General features: G+C 35.9%; 1 long non-coding RNA gene across 1 annotated transcript; it reads left to right on the top strand.

Moving 5' to 3' along the window:
• The first annotated feature begins 3022 nt into the window (after positions 1-3022).
• On the top strand, positions 3023-15656 carry LOC123562639 (uncharacterized). Its single transcript, XR_006688592.2, has 4 exons — positions 3023-3106; positions 9522-9622; positions 12858-15387; positions 15585-15656. It is a non-coding gene; the product is annotated as an uncharacterized LOC123562639 (long non-coding RNA).
• The last annotated feature ends 3953 nt before the right edge of the window (positions 15657-19609 follow it).

Below are 19609 nucleotides of genomic sequence, written 5' to 3'. Positions count from 1 at the left end.
ACCGTGTATAATGATGTTACAAACGATGTTTGATGAAGATCCATCCAGCAGTTCATGAGAAGATGTCATTAAAAGGTATTTCTAACTTTAGCTCTAGTGGCGCCTAAAAGCGGCCAAGTGCCCCCATATATAAACATATTGGGAGAGGACCGTGTAACGATGCTACAGACCAAGTTTGATGAAGATCCATTGAGCAGTTCCTGAGAAGTCTTTTAAAGGGTTTTCTATTTTTGGCTCTTAGTAGCACCTACAAGGGGCATTTCTTAACCATTTGTAAAAACTTTATAAGAAGTCAGTACCGGGCTGCTACTGACCAAGTTTGGTGTAATTACTGAGTAAACTTGCTCCTTTTAACAAACAGAAATAAACGTTTATACCGCTAGCTTTGTGTTTCAATCTGTCCACTATGTCCTCTCCCATGCAAATCGTATGTAAATCTCTTTATGTTGATGATGTCATTCCTGTTTATATTACAACTTTTCGATGATGATTAAGAAAAAAAGCTATGTGTTGCAATTTGTCTCTACACCCCCCCCCCCCCCCCCCCACCTCACACACACTTTTCAAGGCCCCAGTGTATTATTATGTTTTATTCTTTTTTTTGTATTGGTAACATAAACACATTTAAATGTTTGCTAGGCATTAAAAATATAGGCTAAATGTGCAGGACGCTGTGGCATAGCAGCTATTATTTTAAGCACAATAAGCCTAGGCCTACAAATAATTTAGGAAACTGAAAAACTAAACACTACAAAAATGCAATATTAAGGGAATCTATCTATCTATCTTCCATATAGTCAAACCCCTGCTGGGGACCTAAACTTTGCGCGTCAACTAGCAAGAATGTTAAAATGGGTAAAAAAGTAGTAGTAAAAAAAGGAAAGAAGAATGGTTAAAAACAGGTTAAAAATAGGGCAGGTATATTTCAGGTGAGATATGCTCAATCTGGCTTACAGCCTGACAGAACACTGGCCCAGACGAGTTGACAACATCTGAGGGCAAGGCATTCCAATGATATACTGTTCTAGGGAAGAATGAAAATTTATGATAGTTGGATGAGGGTGAAACTTGAACGAATGCCTGGGAATGAGTGGTTCTGGTTCTGGAAGATCTAGTGTTGGGTGTTAGGTAGTCCGGTATTGGGATGGCGACCTGGTTATGCAAGATGTTATAAAAACATAACCAGGCGCTGGTCAATGCGACGGAGTGCAAGGCGTCGCCAATTTAGGGAAGTCAGCATGTTGTCTACACTGGATGTACGGCCGTAATCGCGCTTGGCCCAGCATGCAGCCCTGCGCTGCACAGACTCAAGCTGATCAATAGGAGTTTCAGAGTTGGGGGACCACACAGTGGAACTGTACTCCAGCTGGGGCCGTACAAGTGTTTTGTATGCTTGTGATTTTAACCCTTCTGAGTGCACTTTGATGTTACGTCTTAAGAAACCCAATGTTTGATTTGCTTTTTTGGTGATGTTGTCAATGTGGTCATTCCATGTAAGGTTGTGTGATATAGTTATGCCAAGGTATTTTGCAGATGGTACTGTTTGTAAGATGGCTTTGTGTAAAAGGTACTGTATTGGTATAGGTGTTTTACGCTTAGTGATCTGTAATACTTGGCATTTAGACGGATTGAATTTCATGTCCCATTTTGTTTCCCAGAATTCCAGTTGCTGTAAGTCTTGCTGTAGTAGGCTTGAATGGGAAGAGACAGTCAGAGAAAGGTAGATGGCCGTGTCATCGGCGAAAAGTCGAACTTTAGAGTGTTTAACAAAGTCAGGTAGATCGTTGATATATATAAGAAATAAGAGAGGCCCGAGAAAAATTTGAAAAGACCAAACGATGCATCATGATCTAGAACATACCCATATGTGTCATAAAATGCTAAAACCCAGGCACCGAACAGAGGAGCAGTACTCGAGCTAGGGTCTCACTTGTGTTGTGTATGCTGTAGATTTAAGTTTGTCGTGGAGTGGGGGGGGGAGGGCTTTAATGTTGCGTCGGTGAAATCCTAGTGTTTGATTTGCCCTTTTGCTTTTGGTGATGTTATCTATGTGCTTGTTCCGTGTTAAGTCATTTGAGATTGAGACACCAAGATATTTTGCTGATGAACTGTTTGTAATATGGTGTTCTGTATATTTGGTGTCTATATCTGTTTTTCTTTTTTTTAGTGTGGATGACTTGACATTTAGATGGAATGAAATTCGTGTCCAATAGTGATTCTAATTTCTGGAGCTGGTTGAGGTCGTCTTGTAGGTATTTGGAGTGTGTAGCTTTTGTGAGAGAAAGTTAAAGTATCATATGCAAAGAGGCAGCCTTTCGAGTGAGAAGCATACTCAGGAAGGTCATTTATATAGATAAATAAAAGTAAAAAGTCGAGTACAGATACGGTAGGTCAGAACAGAACTAGGGGTAACAGGTATACTGAGTTATATAAGAGAAGATCTAACTCGAACTGAGAAGAAGTGTTTTCAGTCAGAGAGTAATCGATTCCTGGAATGAATTACTTGATAATGTAGTGTCAGCACCCTCAGTAAATGCATTTAAATCGGGTTTAAATAAACAGTGGGTGGGTATTTCCATAAAATTTAAGGCTAGTTGCTATCAATGCTGTTGTGACATTGTGATGACTATAAGTTTATAAGAATATAACGTGTGTGAAGAATGCATAATGTATACGGAAGTTGTATAGCTGACGAAGAATTTGGGAGAACACAACGAAAAGGGCCGTCAGAAACGTTATGTTTATATGGATTTATTCATATGTGTCCTCTACAACAGTATCAGCACTTAGTTTTGTACAGTAATGTTAGACGAGACAATATGTTCCGTGAAAAGTTTTACAGATAATACAAGTAAGAGAGATAGGACGGTTGATAGTTTGAGGGATCAGTTTTAATTAGTCATTATAATAATGATAGAGGAAGAAGAAGAAATAAATAAAACACATGATTTGAACCGGATTATGATCCGTCGCACAACTATATCATGTTTTTCTTGTTACTTCCCTTGACGCAAATCCCGCCATTTGTTGCGGAGTCAGAATTTGCACGCGAGACATTATTTTCAAACTTTTCATTCAGTGCAGAGCAGGCCTACATTAGTAAGCGGTAATTACATTCAAATGAACTTCCTAACTTCATCATGATAAAAAGCTGATAACATCATATTTATATGAAATGTAAACTTTGAAATGCTGTCAGACTATAACGTCCTCGTGTCAATTCGACCCATAGAAAACTCGTCCCCATTTAAGGTTCATGTAAAGCGTTTTAGACCACCCCTTGGGTAAATTTTCATTTTGGAAATTATAGACCCATAATATTTATTACATACATATACGAAGTTGTTCAGAAGAAGTTGAAAATACTTTCTATACAGGTCACCTTGTTTGTTAGTCCAAATAATTAGACGTGAAAAAGTTGTCATTTGACCACAGGAGTCTGAAATTCTGTCAGTAAGACCATAGAAGTCTATCTTTACAAGAAATACTCCCTATTTATATAAAATAAACACCAGGAATGAAACGTCAAAAACCCAGGGTCTCCTGAAAATACGAACAGAACACAGGGTGATTGGAATTTAGCAAGCGTGGTGAAGAAATAACACTAAAATACACCTACCACACTCGACAGTGTTCAAATCTGATACACTTTACAAGAGTAATCAGACATTTTCTGAGGTTTTCTGAGATTTTCAGCTGTCGCCGAAGCCATTCGCTGACGTCACAACAATAACAACAATTACAGCGCCGGGATGAAAACAAGAAAGTAGCAATTCCCATACTGTCTTACCTTCAAATTACATAACAGACATTTTCATATTGATCTATTCATATAAAAAAAGTCATTGTACACCAAGTATCAAATTTTACTACTGAAATTTAGATATTCCGCTGCATCGAAAAATGGATTCTCCCAAGAGTAGCCTCCCTTTACGGGTTTTCCCAGTCATATTTTGTAAATTATCTTTTTATTGCAAAAGGAATCTAGGGGATATTATATATTGATATAAACAGATAAATATTCTAATACTTATTTACTCGATGTACAAATTTTAAAGGATAAGATAAGTATTTTATTTTCATCCTGGCGCTGTAATTTCGACTATTCGAAGAATAAGTAGAGCTATCCTACTCACCACGGCGTCGGCGTTGGCGTCGGCGTCACACCCTGGTTAAGTTTTTTGTACCAGTCCACCATGTCCAGTTATAGGCAAGAGTACATAACTCTGTCAAGCATTTTGACTGAATTATGGCCCCTTTTGACTTAGAAATCTTTGTTAAGTTTTTCGTACCAGTTCATATTTTGACAAAGTCTTTTGAGATAAAGCTTTGAAACTTTCAACACTTGTTTACCATCACCATGTCCAGTTGTAGGCAAGAGTACATAACTCCATCAAGCATTTTGGTTGAATTATTGCCCCTTTTTAACTTAGAATTCTTGGTTAAGTTTTTCGTACCAGTCTACATTTTGACAAAGTCTTTTGAGATAAAGCTTTGAAATTTTCAACACTTGTTTACCATCACCAGGTCCAGTTGTAGGCAAGAGTACATAACTCCATCAAGAATTTTGACTGAATTATGGCCCCTTTTGACTTAGAAATCTTGGTTAAGTTTTTCGTACCAGTTCTATTTTGACAAAGTCTTTTGAGATAAAGCTTTGAAACTTTCAACACTTGTTTACCATCACCATGTCCAGTTGTAGGCAAGAGTACATAACTCCATCAAGCATTTTGGTTGAATTATTGCCCCTTTTTGACTTAGAATTCTTGTTTAAGTTTTTCGTACCAGTCTACATTTTGACAAAGTCTTTTGAGATAAAGCTTTGAAACTTTCAACACTTGTTTACCATCACCAGGTCCAGTTGTAGGCAAGAGTACATAACTCCATCAAGAATTTTGGCTGAATTATGGCCCTTCTGACTTAGAAATCTTGGTTAAGTTTTTCGTACCAGTTTATATTTTGTGTAAAGTGTTTGACAAATGGCTTTGAAACTTTTATATCTTGTTCAGTATTATAGTCTCTATCAATAGGCGAGAGTACATAACTCTGTCATCTTTTTTGGCTGAATTATGGCCCTTTTTGAACTTGGAAATTGGTTCTGTTTTGGTATATGTCCATGTTTTGTCAAGACTATAAAATTATTTTGACATATGGCTTTTAAACTTTAAACATTTGTTTATCATTATGATTTCCATCTGTAGGCAAGAGTACATAACTCTGACAACTATTTTGGCTGAATTATGGCCCTTTTTTCGACTTCGAAATTTTTGTCAAAACTATTTGAACTGTGGCTTTGAAACTTTTAACACTAGTATATCAACATGATTTCCATCTGTAGGCAAGTGTACATAACTCTGTCAACTATTTTGACTGAATTATGACCCTTTTTGGACTTGGAAATTAGTTAAATTTTTCATACAAGTCCATATTTTGCCTAACATATAACTTAATAACATATTTGCCATCATGGTCACACATTGCCATTTAGTGCAAGACTAATTGAAATCCACAAATACAGGAACATTTTTTGCTGAATCCATTTTTTTCTTTTGTCTGAAAATCTATGGAAATATTTTGACCCCATTCTTCAATCAATTCTTCGAATAGTCGAGCGTTTGTTTTTGTTTTGGTAAGTATCCTGCATATTATTATCTTAATTAATTTTACCATGCCCTTGCATAAATCTGTGTTTACTAAAAAAAAATGTCTCTAAAACAGGTCAGAGAGATGGCCTGTTTGCACCAGCTGGTGCCACGGAGGCCCCTAGATGAGCATCTGCACCCGCAAGTCGGTGCTCTTGTTGTTTTATTAGATTAAAGTTTGTAAGTGATTAGCAAATTGAAAAAACAACACGTCATCTGTACTAATTAACTGAAAGTACTTAATTTATTTTAATTTATCATTTTTTTATTGTAAGTTAATTTCGGCTTGCTCCAATACCGACTGGTTACAATGACTTCCGCATTCATTCCTACTGGTTTATATCATTCCAATATGGCAGACAGTATGTGGCAAGTACACTTTTGGAGACATAAAAATGCAGAAAAATGCAAGTGCATGGCTTGCTGAAATGGTAAAATTAATTAAAATAATAACATGCATGATACTTACCAAAAGAAACAAAGTGAATTTTGGCAGCTTTATGCATAGAAATAAAATTCCGGTTCCCTAGCCAATTGACGGTACTTTATATATTTTTTATATTTAATGCATTTGTTTGAGACCACAATTAAAAAGGTCATTGTATGCTGTCTCCCAAGCATACTCCGTGAAATTGGGTAGGTAGGTAGGTACGCCAATTTTTAGCCCACCATCATCAGATGGTGGGCTATTAAAATCACTCTGCGTCCGTGGTCCGTCCGTCCGTTAACAATTTCTCGTTATCGCATCTCCTCAGAAACTACTGGGGGGATTTGACCAAACTTTGTCAGAATGATGTATTGGTACCCTAATTGTGTCCCCCTGAAAATCAGACTGGTTCAACAATTTATGAGTGAGTTATGGCCCTTTGTTTTTTTCCATAATTTACATAGATTTATATAGGGAAAAACTTTGAAAATCTTCTTATCCAAAACCACAGAGCCTAGGGCTTTGATATTTGGTATGAAGCATCATCTAGTGGTCCCCTACCAGGATGATTCAAATTATATCCCTGGGGTCAAATTTGGCCACACCCCGGGGGTCACATGGTTTATATATACTTATATAGGGAAAAACTTTGAAAAACCTCTTGTCCAAAACCATAGGGCCTAGAACTTTGATATTTTGCTTGTGACATCATCTAGTGGTCTTCTACTAAGATTGTCCTCCTAGGGTCAAATATGGCCCGCCCTGGGGGTCATATGGTTTACATAGACTTATATAGGGAAAAACTTTGAAAATCTTCTTGTCCAAACCGCAAAGCCTATGGCTTTGATATTTGTTATGTAGCATCATCTCCTGGTTCTCTACCAAGTTTGTTCAAATTCTCCCCCTAGGGTCAAATATGGCCCCGCCCCGGGGGCCACATGGTTCATATAGACTTATATTGGGAAAAGCTTTTAAAACCTTGTCAATAACCTACAGCATTCAAATTTGGACCACATGTATAGTTTTGAGTGGGGAGATGAACATTGACATGAGTTGACCTTGATCTTGACCTAGTGACCTACTTTCACATTTCTGTACGTACAGCCTTCAAATTTGGACCACATGCATAGTTTTGTGTACCGAAAAAAAACTTTGACCTTGACATTGACCTAGTGACCTACTTTCACATTTCTCAAGCTACAGCCTTCAAATTTGGACCACATGCATAGTTTTGTGTACCGAAAAAAACTTTGACCTTGACATTGACCTAGTGACCTACTTTCACATTTTTGAAGGTACAGGCTTCAAATTTGGACCACATGCATAGTTTTGTGTTCTGAAATGAAATTTGACCCTGATTTTGACCTAGTGACATACTTTCACATTTCTCAAGCTACAGCCTTCAAATTTGGACCACATGCATAGTTTTGTGTACCGAAATGAAATTTGACCTTGACATTGACCTAGTGACCTACTTTCACATTTTTCAAGCTACAGCCTTCAAATTTGGACCACATGCATAGTTTTGTGTACTGAAAAAAACTTTGTCTTTGACATTGACCTAGTGACCTACTTGCACATTTCTCAAGCTACAGCCATCAAATTTGGACCACATGCATAGTTTTGTGTACCGAAATGAAATTTGACCTCGACATTGACCTAGTGACCTACTTTCACATTTCTCAATCTACAGCCTTCAAATTTGAACACATGCATAGTTTTGTGTACCGAAATGAACTTTGATCTTGAGATTGACCTAGTGACCTACTTTCACATTTCTCAAGCTACAGGCTTCAAATTTGGACCACATGCATATTTTTGTGTTCTGAATTGAAATTTGACATTGATTTTTATCTAGTACCTACTTTCACATTTCTCAAGCTGAAGCCTCCAGATTTGAAGCACATGCATAGTTTTGTTTACCGAAATGAACTTTGACCTTGAAATTGATCTTGTGACCTACTTTCACATTTCTCAAGCTACAGCTTTCAAATTTGGACCACATGCATGGACCACATGCACAGTGGTATGTACTGAAATTTGACCTTGATTTTGACCTTGAGCTAGTCTTGAAATTTGGAACAATCAAAAATGGCTCAATGGTGGACGCCAAGATCACTCTGTGATCTCTTGTTTTTTTTTATTTCAGTGTTACTTATAACTATTTTATATTTCTCATGAAGATAAATGAATGAAATATGAATAGATATTTTACATTATTTTATAGCTGACTTGTTGATACTTTGGCGAATATTTGAAAAAGAAATCTATTTTTTAAGTGACACAATTAAACTTAAAATTCTGCTGTTCTAAAACAATGACTTAAATTCTAAATTGTTTAAGAGGATTCACCGAAAGAATTACATCCCAGTCTCCGGAGGTCAACCTAAATATTTCCTTCCGTAAATACTGTGTGCTAAGATAACCTTCATTTCTGACACTGTACTTGATAAAGTAATTTACATAAGCCTCTAAATGTAGAAATATTTTTGCATATGTTACGAAGAAAATATGCACACATTTGATACAACAGAAAACATACGACATGAAACACGTGTGTATTGTTTTCCTACCAAAATATAATACAGAGTGCATCAGCAATAAATTCATTTTTGGATGGATTGTCAAAGACAATTCTGTCAAGTGGAACCACAATAAATACATATACGAATTTTGGCTTAATCGATTTTTTGATGTTACCACCATAGATTTCACACTGCCTAAAGAAAATAGTTCTCAAATGGCAGCACATAGAACAGCTGAAATTGCCACGCTTAACTCTGAACTTTAATTGAATGCAGAGGATTAGCGTAATATAGACTCGTGCAGACAATGTGCCTGCTGACCAATAAACTAAGCATGCTTTATATACGAGACAGTGTTCTTATTGCTGGATGACTAAAAATTCAGAATTTAGGGAAAGTAAAAGCTGAGATATTTGTGGGTCTTTTACCTTAGTTCAAAATTTGTTGCCATCAAATAATAAAACAAATAAGAAAACTGTCACTTTTTTCATCGAACTGAATTATATGGCAGAAGGCGATCATTCAAAACAGGACTCAGCAGTCACATTTACCATGAAAGTTGCAAGAGTACTGAATTTCTTATAGCATTATATATAAAAATAAAATAAATAGGAAAAAACGTAATAGTACTAAACTATTTTTTTTATTCTATTAATTCCAAAGTTTTGATACTGGATATAAGTGTATATTGTTTAAATGTTTTAAATTATTTTGATGGATTTATCAGTTGGGTATCCTGCTAGTTGGTATTCATGAGTTTGTCTCATAATATTCTAATTAATGATTTAATATTCTATATTTCTGGCCTATTCTGATATGGATAGCTTAGTAATATTTTGAGTAAAGTGTATGCTTTACAAGTGACAGTCATTTCACATATCACTGTCTTTTTGTTTTTGGCACTGTAAACCATTTTATGATTTTCAGACAAGTAACTTGATCACTTGCTGTATGCTGAGATGAAATGCAGAACTGGCAGCCTCATGATGCTATTGTGTGAGAAGAGTTTCATTTAAGTCAACAATTTGGTAAGCTTCACTGTTTGATGTAAGAAAAGTAATGGCACTACATACAAAACGTTAGGGCTGTCATTGATTGGGTCTTAGGCGTATCGACGATACCGATATATCAGAAGACAAATATCGACGATACATCGATATATTGATTATTAAGTTACAGGGTTTTTTTTTATTCTATAGCAGAGGCCGAATATCGGCCTCGTCCCCCAGCCGAGGATTTCCCCCACAGCCAAGGATTTCCCCTACCGCAGTCGAAATTCCCCTACGTCCGAAATTTCCCCCCTCCAAAATCGTAAACAAAGCAATGGAGATTACTCCCAGCGATTTTCCCGACCGAATATCGGACCTGTTCACAATTGCAGACGGTCTTTCACAATTTTCAATGGGTGTGAAAACCTTTAGAAATAGTAGAAACATGTTAGAAGAGCGTTCAGTGGACCCGAGGTTCCGGTTTTGACCAGCGAAAATCGATAAAAACTCGTATCTGACCCGGACATAATATGTCGTGGGCGTCTGCTTGTCTCGCGGTAATACTCTTTGATGCGTAACGAGTTCGAAAGCTCTGCCCCTTGTCAATCAAAATCCCAGTGAACTTCATACTGTTTGTCGACACCAGCGTAAGTATGACAGTAGGCGGAGCGTCGTATGTTAATTAGCTACTGACAGATGTCAATCACGCCACGCGCCGAGTGACACGTGGTTATCATCAGACTGTAATATAGATGATTGATAAACAATGCAGCGTCAGATTATCGTGTTTGTACCTCTTGTTAATTAGCGGTAACAGCTTATGCTGTATTGTGTAATATGTGTTGTTAATTTAAAGTAATTATTTTATGTGCTTGATTCGATTAAATAAGCCGGTCGGCCGTTACGCAAATTTATTATCTTTGCCGAGGTATTTTGCTAGAGCAAAATAAAATATAAATGTTTTAAGTAATCAGATATTATAAGTATGGAATAGTTCTGGTGAAAAGATGAAATTTTATCAAGAATTTTTCATGTTTGCTTTCGTTTTTTTTTCATATTTGTCACACGTTTTCGCGATCGTGATTTTCGCACTTTCTTATCCTTTCTTACAAGATTTTCTAGTACAATTGAAATAAAAAGCCAACAAAAGTATGCATTTAATAATAATATGATGACTCTTGCAAAAGCAACTCTTATTTTAAAGCATTTTTGTGAATAAAAGCATGTGACCTTTAAATATTCAATGATTTGAGCATTTCAACTCTCCCCACCCACCTTGTTACAATGATAAGTGAACATTAGTGCAAGTCCATCTATTGCTAAGTGACAGTGTGTATAGTTGCTAAAAGTTGCAAGAATATGTAATAAAAACATAGTTTAAAGTGTTTATTATGCATAATTGTAAATTCCCCCCTGAGTGAAAAAATCCCCCAAAACTGCTCATCGCGGGCTATTTTCTTCCCCCAATGACAGGCTGGGGCCTCTTCCCCCAGTCGTAAAAAAAACCCCTGAGTTAGATTAACGACCTATTTGTTCATATGCATACTATATACCTTCCTGTGAATGCTCTTTGTAGGTTTATTGTCTACTTTCCATATTTCTGTTTGTGTTGTATTTGTATTTATGAAATAAAAGAAATACATAAAAATTAATAACATCTTTCATTTTTATTTTGCCTTCACTCCTTTTTTTTGCATTTATCCAAATTTACAACTTTGTGAACTTTAATTGTTTTTAGGGTCTGAGTGTTTATTTGGGTAGTTTTTTTCTCTCTGTAAAATAGCGATTTTTGAAAATGGGAATCGATAATCGATCGACAAAAAAATATCGTTGATACATCAATATCGTTTCTATCGATGACAGCCCTACAAAACGTATGTTTAAAAATAAAACACCTGACTAAAGTTCATTGTATTCTTGTAATATTTTATTTGAATAAGATATGTGGTTAATTATAATTAATATAAAATTTCATTTTTTATGCCTGTGAAACTGGACATATTATGGGAAGACTTGTGGCAGCAGGCTGGTGGCACCCTCAAGTTGTCTACTCGAACAGTTTTAGCTTAATAACTTCAGGCCTACAGCAAAACAAAGTGACAGTTTGTCAAAAAATGAAGTTGATCTGTTTGAACTGAGCTTATGTTCATATTGTGCAGTATACATCGTAGTCAGTAAAAATGTAAGGGTTTTGATAGATATGTCTGTTACTTATGTTAAAGGTCCAATACTAAGGAAAGTGAACATTTTAATTTCTTTTAAAAAGCACAGAAACTATTTCATTTTATTGGAAAATGAAAGTTGGTATGTAGAAATTCGAAATAAATTGCAGTATAATGTACAATTATTTTTCTATGAAGTTTGAAGAAAGTTAAAAAGACCTGGGGGGTCATTCTGTCGATTAATTGAAATTTCAACATAATACACATACATTTCTTTGAGTTCCAAAGACCTTCTGTAAATTTTGACCTGCCAATCTTCATTATTTAGTGTCTTGCAGAAGTATATGCACTGGCTATGAAAAAAAATTGCCAACTCACTTTCCCTTAGTAATGGACCTTTAAGAACTTGTGATAAAATGTTAGAAAATCAATGAAAATATCTCAAAATATCAGTTTTACTTACATTCTAACATTTACAAATAAATACAAACATACAGGCCTCTTGTAACTATTTTCTTGATTATATGACACAGTTTTAGTATGATTAAAAAAAATTTTAAAAATTAAAATATAAAAATTCAGCTAAATATCACCTTAAAATTGAAAATTAGCAACCTTAAACACTTTTTGTTTTTGAAAACTTGGTAATTTAAAGATTAAAAGTTTTATTAAGCTAAGCCTTTACATGATGCTACACACGTGCAGAATTACTTTGCTGACATAGGTCTGTTACTTTAACTATAGCTAGCAGTGATTTATTATAGTTCACTGTTATGGTTGGGACAAACCCTCTAATTACATAAGTCTTTTCCAGATAGTGTTTAATTATGAGTTCCAACAGTTTCAGTACTTGAATTCTTACATATAGGTCTATATTGGATTTGTTGTTGGGTGATTCTATCTATCACACTATCTTTTCTAGTATTTCATGAAAATGATAACCCCAAAGAAGCTGGTGGTAATGACAAAACACACCTTCTTGTCCAAATCATAATAAAAGCAATGACACAACACAGATTAAATCTGCTAGCAATTTGTTATTGCAACAATGGAAGTTGCACAGTGTGACCAGTTTTAGATTTTAGAATTTATGTATAATTGTCTACTTTCAGAATGATGTGTTTACTACCTAACTGAAGTAAAATTATTAAAATGGTAGGAACTTTAGATTTGTTTGTTACACTGGATAAAAAGCAAACCTGCCCTCTCACACCCAACATTGATATTGACTGGAGAAGTTGATCTACTCATCTTGTTTACTTTGGCAGCAGGCGGATGTTGGTTTTATCAATGGTGACACTGTGGACAGTAAATGCTGCTGTGACAGTGCCAACAGCAGATGTTGCAGTGACTTTGTGAACAATGGGTGGTTCAGTAACTCTGTGAACAGTGGATGATACAATGTCAGTGTGAACAGTGGATGGTACAGTGTCAGTGTGAACAGCGGATGATGCGGTGTCGGTATGAATGAACAGCGCATTATGCAGTGTCATTGTGAACAGTGGATGATGCACCGTCAGTGTGAACAGTGCATGATGCAGTGTCAGTGTGAACAGTGGATGGTGCAGTATCAGTGTGAACAGTGGATGATGCAGTATCAGTGTGAACAGTGGATGGTACAGTGACTGTGAACAGTGGATCATGCAGTGTCATTGTGAACAGTGGATGGTGCAGTGACTGTGAACAGTGGATCGTGCATTGTCAGTGTGAACAGTGAATGTTACAGTGACTGTGAACAGTGGAAGATGCATTGTCAGTGTGAACAGTGGATGATGCAGTGTCAGTTTGAACAGTTGTACATGATGGTTCAGTGCCTGTAAACAGTGAATGGTGCAGTGACTCTGTAAACACTGGATTGGCAATATGATTGTAAAAACAGTGGATGGTAATATATTTGTAAGAACAGTGGATTTGCTCTACGATAGTAAGAACAGTGGATGGTGCAGTGGCAGTATGAGCAGTAGATACCGCAGTGACAGTGTGAACAGTTTCAGTGTTAACAGCAGACAGAGGTCGCGAAAGCCGTCGGACCGTCGGACATTTCCAGTAAATTTTGATCCGGTCCAGCGTGATATATCAAGTTCACAAGACCAAGTGTCCGATAAAAATTGCAGGTCAATATAATAAAATAAGAGGAAGGTCATCCACGATTTAGCGAAAGTTTGACTTTCATCATTAAATTGTAAAATGGAATCCCAAGAAAATGATGTCAAACTATATTTTAGTAAGCGCTTGTTTCATTGGTACTTAAAATAGAGACAGTGGAAACTCCTCACGACGTCACGACAATTCTAAGAACGCGCGTTATCATTGGATGCGTACTAATCATGGATGGTACTCGATTTATGTACGCGGGAACCAGACGGGGTCCAAAAAATCCGAGGTCATCTTTCTCTTTATATGTCAACATCAACGTGACTCGGTACAACCAATAGACTTGTGGGGTAAAAAAGAGCGATGATATAGCAAATGAATATGAATAAAATCTGTAAAAAAGGATCCTTTGGAAGCAAAGAATGCAACCAAGAAGAATAACAGCAGACTCGTTTTGACTGAGTCTGTTCGCGAGAGGTAATGAAATGTGCAACATCTCTCACGCCCCCTAGACTCTAGATCTATTACACACATGTTGAATGGACTTCATGGTCCCAAAGGACCAGAAAATATAACAACACTGAATCCAAGTACAGGGAGACTTTTAACAGCCTGAAAACTTGATGGATGTAATTTGTGTAATGCTGTCTATATAGACTATGTATAAATACCAGTTTCAAAGATCAGATATCAAATTTATTAAAAAGAATTCGGTCTGGTAAAATATTATCCAGTCCTGTAAAAAAATCATGTTTACCAGACCGACTGTCCTGTGAATTTTCAGGGTCTTTGTGAACACTGAGCAGATGATGCAATAATAGTATGATAAACAGTGGACAGTATGAATAGCAGAGCATAGTGCAGTGGCTGTTTGAACAGTGTAATGTGCAGTCACAGTATGTGCAATGCATAGTGTAGTAACCAATGAAAAGTGTATAGTGCAGTGACAGTGTGAACAGTGTATAGTGCAGTGACGGTAGAATGAAATATTTGAAATTGCATCAACAGTATAGTTAACAGTGTATGGTGTAGTGACAGTATGAAAAAGTGAATAGTTCAGTGACATGATATATATAAAGTGCATTGACAGTTTAAGGAACAGTTGGCAGTGCAGTAGCGATATTAAAATTGTGGATAGTATAGTGACTGCATGAAGAGTGTGTAGTACAGTGACATGAACAGTGGATAGTACAGCAATTTATGGACAGTGGATTAAATGTTGCATTTTCATTACTTCAATACGACAGCTGGAGGCAAGAACAGCCTTATCAAGAAATAGTAAATTTAGTACCTTAAACAAGGAGTTCTTTAAAACAGTAACTTTTGTGTGATAATTGCACAGTAGGACATTCTGTGTGTTTCAGTTATAGTTCAAGAATTTCGCAGTACAGGTTCCAACAGATTGGTGAGTTATACAGATTTTCTATACAGAAATTGCAGTTAAGTCTGTAATAGACAAGGCCAGTACTGCTGTGTGATACAGGTTGCATAACTTACACTTCTTGTTGCACTTTGGAATAACTGCAGTTTTTGTATATTTATGTCGAGGTACACGTGAGGAAGCCATCCAGCTGGCTTACGGAAGGTCGGTGGTTCTACCCGGGTGCCCGCTCGTGATGAAATATGCATGGAGGGGCACCTGGGGTCTTCCTCCACCATTAAAGCTGGAAAGTCGCCATATGACCTAAAATTGTGTCGGTGCGACAATAAACCCAACAAAATAAATAAAAAATAAATATGTCGAGGTACCTTTTCAGGGATGGCGGAATCTCATTTTGACTTGCATGTCCGTTTTTGTCAATTGCTAATTTTTACTTAAGAAATAATAAATATGTGCCTATATTTTATCAGTTAATAAAATATGGGCAGGAGTTCGGATGCGTAATAATTAAATCACGAGTGCGTAGCACGAGTGATTTAATATTCGCATCCGAACGACTGCCCATATTTTATTAACTGATAAAATTATTGGAACATATTTATTATTTCGATTCTAACCACGTAAATTCTTCGCATTTTACAGCACTACATTTTAGCGCGATTGTCATTCGGCTGGCCATATGCTATTATAAAAACCTCCCCACGATTGGAAAGCGTTGCATCAAACGGAATTTTCCGATATTCAGTAAATTTTAATTAAAGTATTAAGTAGTTATTGCCGTGAAAATGTTATTTTCAATAACATCAAAGGTCTGATATAGAAATCAGAGGTAAATACTTAATTCAAGGTTTATATATGCAGTTTCTAAAAATAGTACACGTCACCTACATGATGGCACTGAAACATACACGCCAGAACATTGCGGTGGCATATAAACACGTAAAAACTTGAGTCTGGAAGATTGGAAAATTAATTATAATTTATTTACTGTCAAAGTAGAATCTAGTTGATATTTGTGGTGCCTACAACGCAGAAATTGTAAACTACACACACGACCAGACATAGATGCACTGGTGTTGAAGTTGAAACTTACCGGGCTGAAACATATTCTTACGGTAAAATATAAACAAATAAATTCATCAGTTAGATATTGTTTGTTTCAGAAAATTTGATGTACTTTTTATTACTACTACATAACACTGAAAAAGTCGAGTATTTAGTCGGTATATAACGGAAGCAGAGTAGAATCTCAGTCGTGTTACAATCGTAGGGCGGAATGGAAGAGCTATATTTTATCGTAGATTCATGTATAGGCGATTTCGCTATATGTTTATATAGCAACTGCTGCGGATCATGTTAGAATTGTCCGTAAGGTATGATAGTTATATAGTAAATTCTGGTCAAATTTCACTTGTCCCTACAAGCTTTGGGACAACCTGGGCAATACGGACAATTGAATTTGCCGCCCCTGACTTTTGTAAATGAGTGAGTTGTCACATTGCACGATAACACAAAAGAACTTTCTTGCTAAAGGTACTCTCTGTGTTATAATTTTCAATACTAGAACATATTCTGCAATGTGTATTATTCAGTCAGGGGTATAACTGTTTCAAGTTATCACAGTTTATAACCCATTTGAGTTATTGCGTTTACTTTCATAACTTGTTTCAGTTATCATAAAATATTACAAAGCCCTCCTGTGTCAATGGCAGATAATAGTTGGTTATCTTCCCCTGCCAACCGATAGTTGGCGCCACTGTTCCCGGTCCATCAGAATCCCTTATCGATTAGCATCATTCTGAGACAAATCAAAACAAACGTTCTTTACTTTTAAAAAATGGAATCTAAGTTTGGATCACTTACAATTCCACAACTGAAGGCAGAATTGAAGAAAGGGGTGCTAGACTTTTTGGACGTAAGAATGAATTGGTTGAAAGGTACGTACATTTCCCGTTATTTTAGAGAGAAAACAGATATTTTGAAAACGAAAGTAGAATGCCGCCGCGGCGAAAATGAACGCTGTCAACATTTATTTCGCGTATAATTTGCTATTTAGTGTATGTTTGAAGAGTTAATTGTAGCTTTATTTTATATTAGTCTAAATAAATGACCAGAAAATATATTTTCCTTTGTTTCTTGATATTTCTTTATTTCCAGACATTTTTATTTAACGTTGTTGTTCATACATCTGTGAGTGGGTGGGGTTTGGTTTCAACGTTTTCATTACGAATTTATTTGTTCTGCCGTGTAATACATCTTATTTGAAATAGTTCCCTATTCTATTTACAGATTAGTGTCTTACGAGAGAAATCAAAACTTTGGAAATGTAGAGACTTTAGAGCCTGAATACAACATGACATTACCAGATCCCACAAAATATGCGGATGTCAACTCGGATTCAAAATTTCCGAAAACAGAACTAGACAGTGTGCATAAGTATCTGGCACAGCATGAGAAAACCCTGGATAATCGTATTCAAAGACTATACAATGAGCAGTTTTTGAGATATTTCCGTATGTAACGAGGACAGGATGTTGTATATATTAAATCAAGTTGTCATGCAGAGATGAAGAAATGTGTGTGTTATACTGTAGATGTTGAACTTAACTCTGGGGGGTCAGTTATTGAGGCACAGTGTGAATGTGCTGCTGGTATAGGGCCACATGCTCACTGCAGACATGTGTGCACAGTACTTTATGGTGCAGTAATGTTCTCCCAGAAAAAGACAGTAAAAACGGAAGAAACATGCACCCAAAAATTGCAAAGTTTTCCTAAGTGTAAAAAATATTTAGGTAGTCCATTAAAGGCTGATACACTTGATATGCGTGGTGCAGCTGAATTAACAAACATTGACTTTGACCCAAGACCAGAGCAGTTTAGAAATTCTGTTAGCTATCAAGACCATTTCAGAAATGCATGCATGGAAAGAGGAACGTACAAAGCGCCTACCATCCTCGATGTTTGGTAAAATTTGCAAGTCTACTGACCGGACTGATAAAGATAAACTAGCCAGATCTTTAGTTGATACAAGAGAAATTAAAGCGGCCGCCTTGGAACATGGACGCAAACATGAAACAATCGCTATAACAAGATTTATGGAAGACACCGGCAACACTGTGCATTCCTGTGGTTTAGTGGTCTCGAAACAATTTCCATTTTTAGCATCTTCACCGGATGGTATTATTAATGCAAAGCATATTGTTGAAGCAAAATGTCCTTATTCTGCAAGAAACAAAGATATCACTCCTGTCACAGTGCCTTATTTAAGTTGTAACGACCGTGGACAATACTCTCTTAATATGAATCATAATTACTATTATCAAATCCAAGGCCAGCTATTGTGCACTGGAGCTAAAAAATGTTCACTGATTATCTGTTCAGCAGATAACCTGAAGATTAGGGACATCAAATATTTTGATATTGAAAGAAATGACACTTTCATATCAGAAATGGTTGGCCAGTTAAAAACTTTCTTTGAAAGCCATTTCAAAATGGTCCTGCTGGAAAAACATTTTTACAAGCCATATATAGACTGAGTTCATTGTCATATACATATTAAGAAAACAGACACCTCTCTGATGTTTTTATTTGCGATAACCTGACCTATCTGTAAAATCACTGTGACTAGTCAGCTAGAATCAGAACTTTATTTTTTCAAGAATATCTTCAGTTAAATAGAATACCTATATCTAAAAATCACCCTGATTCTATCATTGATATCGAAAACCATTTTATGATGTAAAAATTATTGATATAATTTGATTTTATTAAATGAGTTATAGATATCATTGATATCATTAAATTGTTTTAAAGATATCAATAAAACTGATTTAAGATTAATAATGGTACAATGATTATCTAATTAAAAAAAAATTCTGATATATTTGAATACATTTGATATCATTTTTAAATGTCAGTGATGTAAACGATATCACGGTATCAAATGGGTGCGTAGTTAGTAAAATGGTCTGACATAAATCTTTCAAATCTGTACTGATGCTACATCAAGTATTCATTTTCTTAGTTTAACTTTAGGAATAAACACAGAATGAAGTTTTGAAATTGATTTATTTTACTTGTTTTTAATCTCTTGTTTGATAATATGCAGAAAGTATTCAATATATACATATTTATTATATCAAAGTGTTGTGTTTTCTTTGACATCAACAACTGTCAACAGAAACTATGTTGTACTCAATGTGCTAAGCATGTTTTGAAACTATACACGTCTTGAAGTTACACAACATAAAACAGACATAAGTTATATGTGACGACAACTTTGTTTCCGTGCCCATTAAAGGACATGTCAAGATCTTGTAAGTTTTTCCTAGTCCAATAATTCTTTCAATATGTACCCTTTTACTGGATATTTTCCTGTCATTAAGAACT

This window comes from Mercenaria mercenaria, chromosome 2, assembly GCF_021730395.1.
Source record: "Mercenaria mercenaria strain notata chromosome 2, MADL_Memer_1, whole genome shotgun sequence".
Taxonomy (NCBI): domain Eukaryota; kingdom Metazoa; phylum Mollusca; class Bivalvia; order Venerida; family Veneridae; genus Mercenaria; species Mercenaria mercenaria.
Note: the sequence above shows the minus strand (reverse complement) of the source record. Positions and strands in the feature narration are given on the sequence as shown.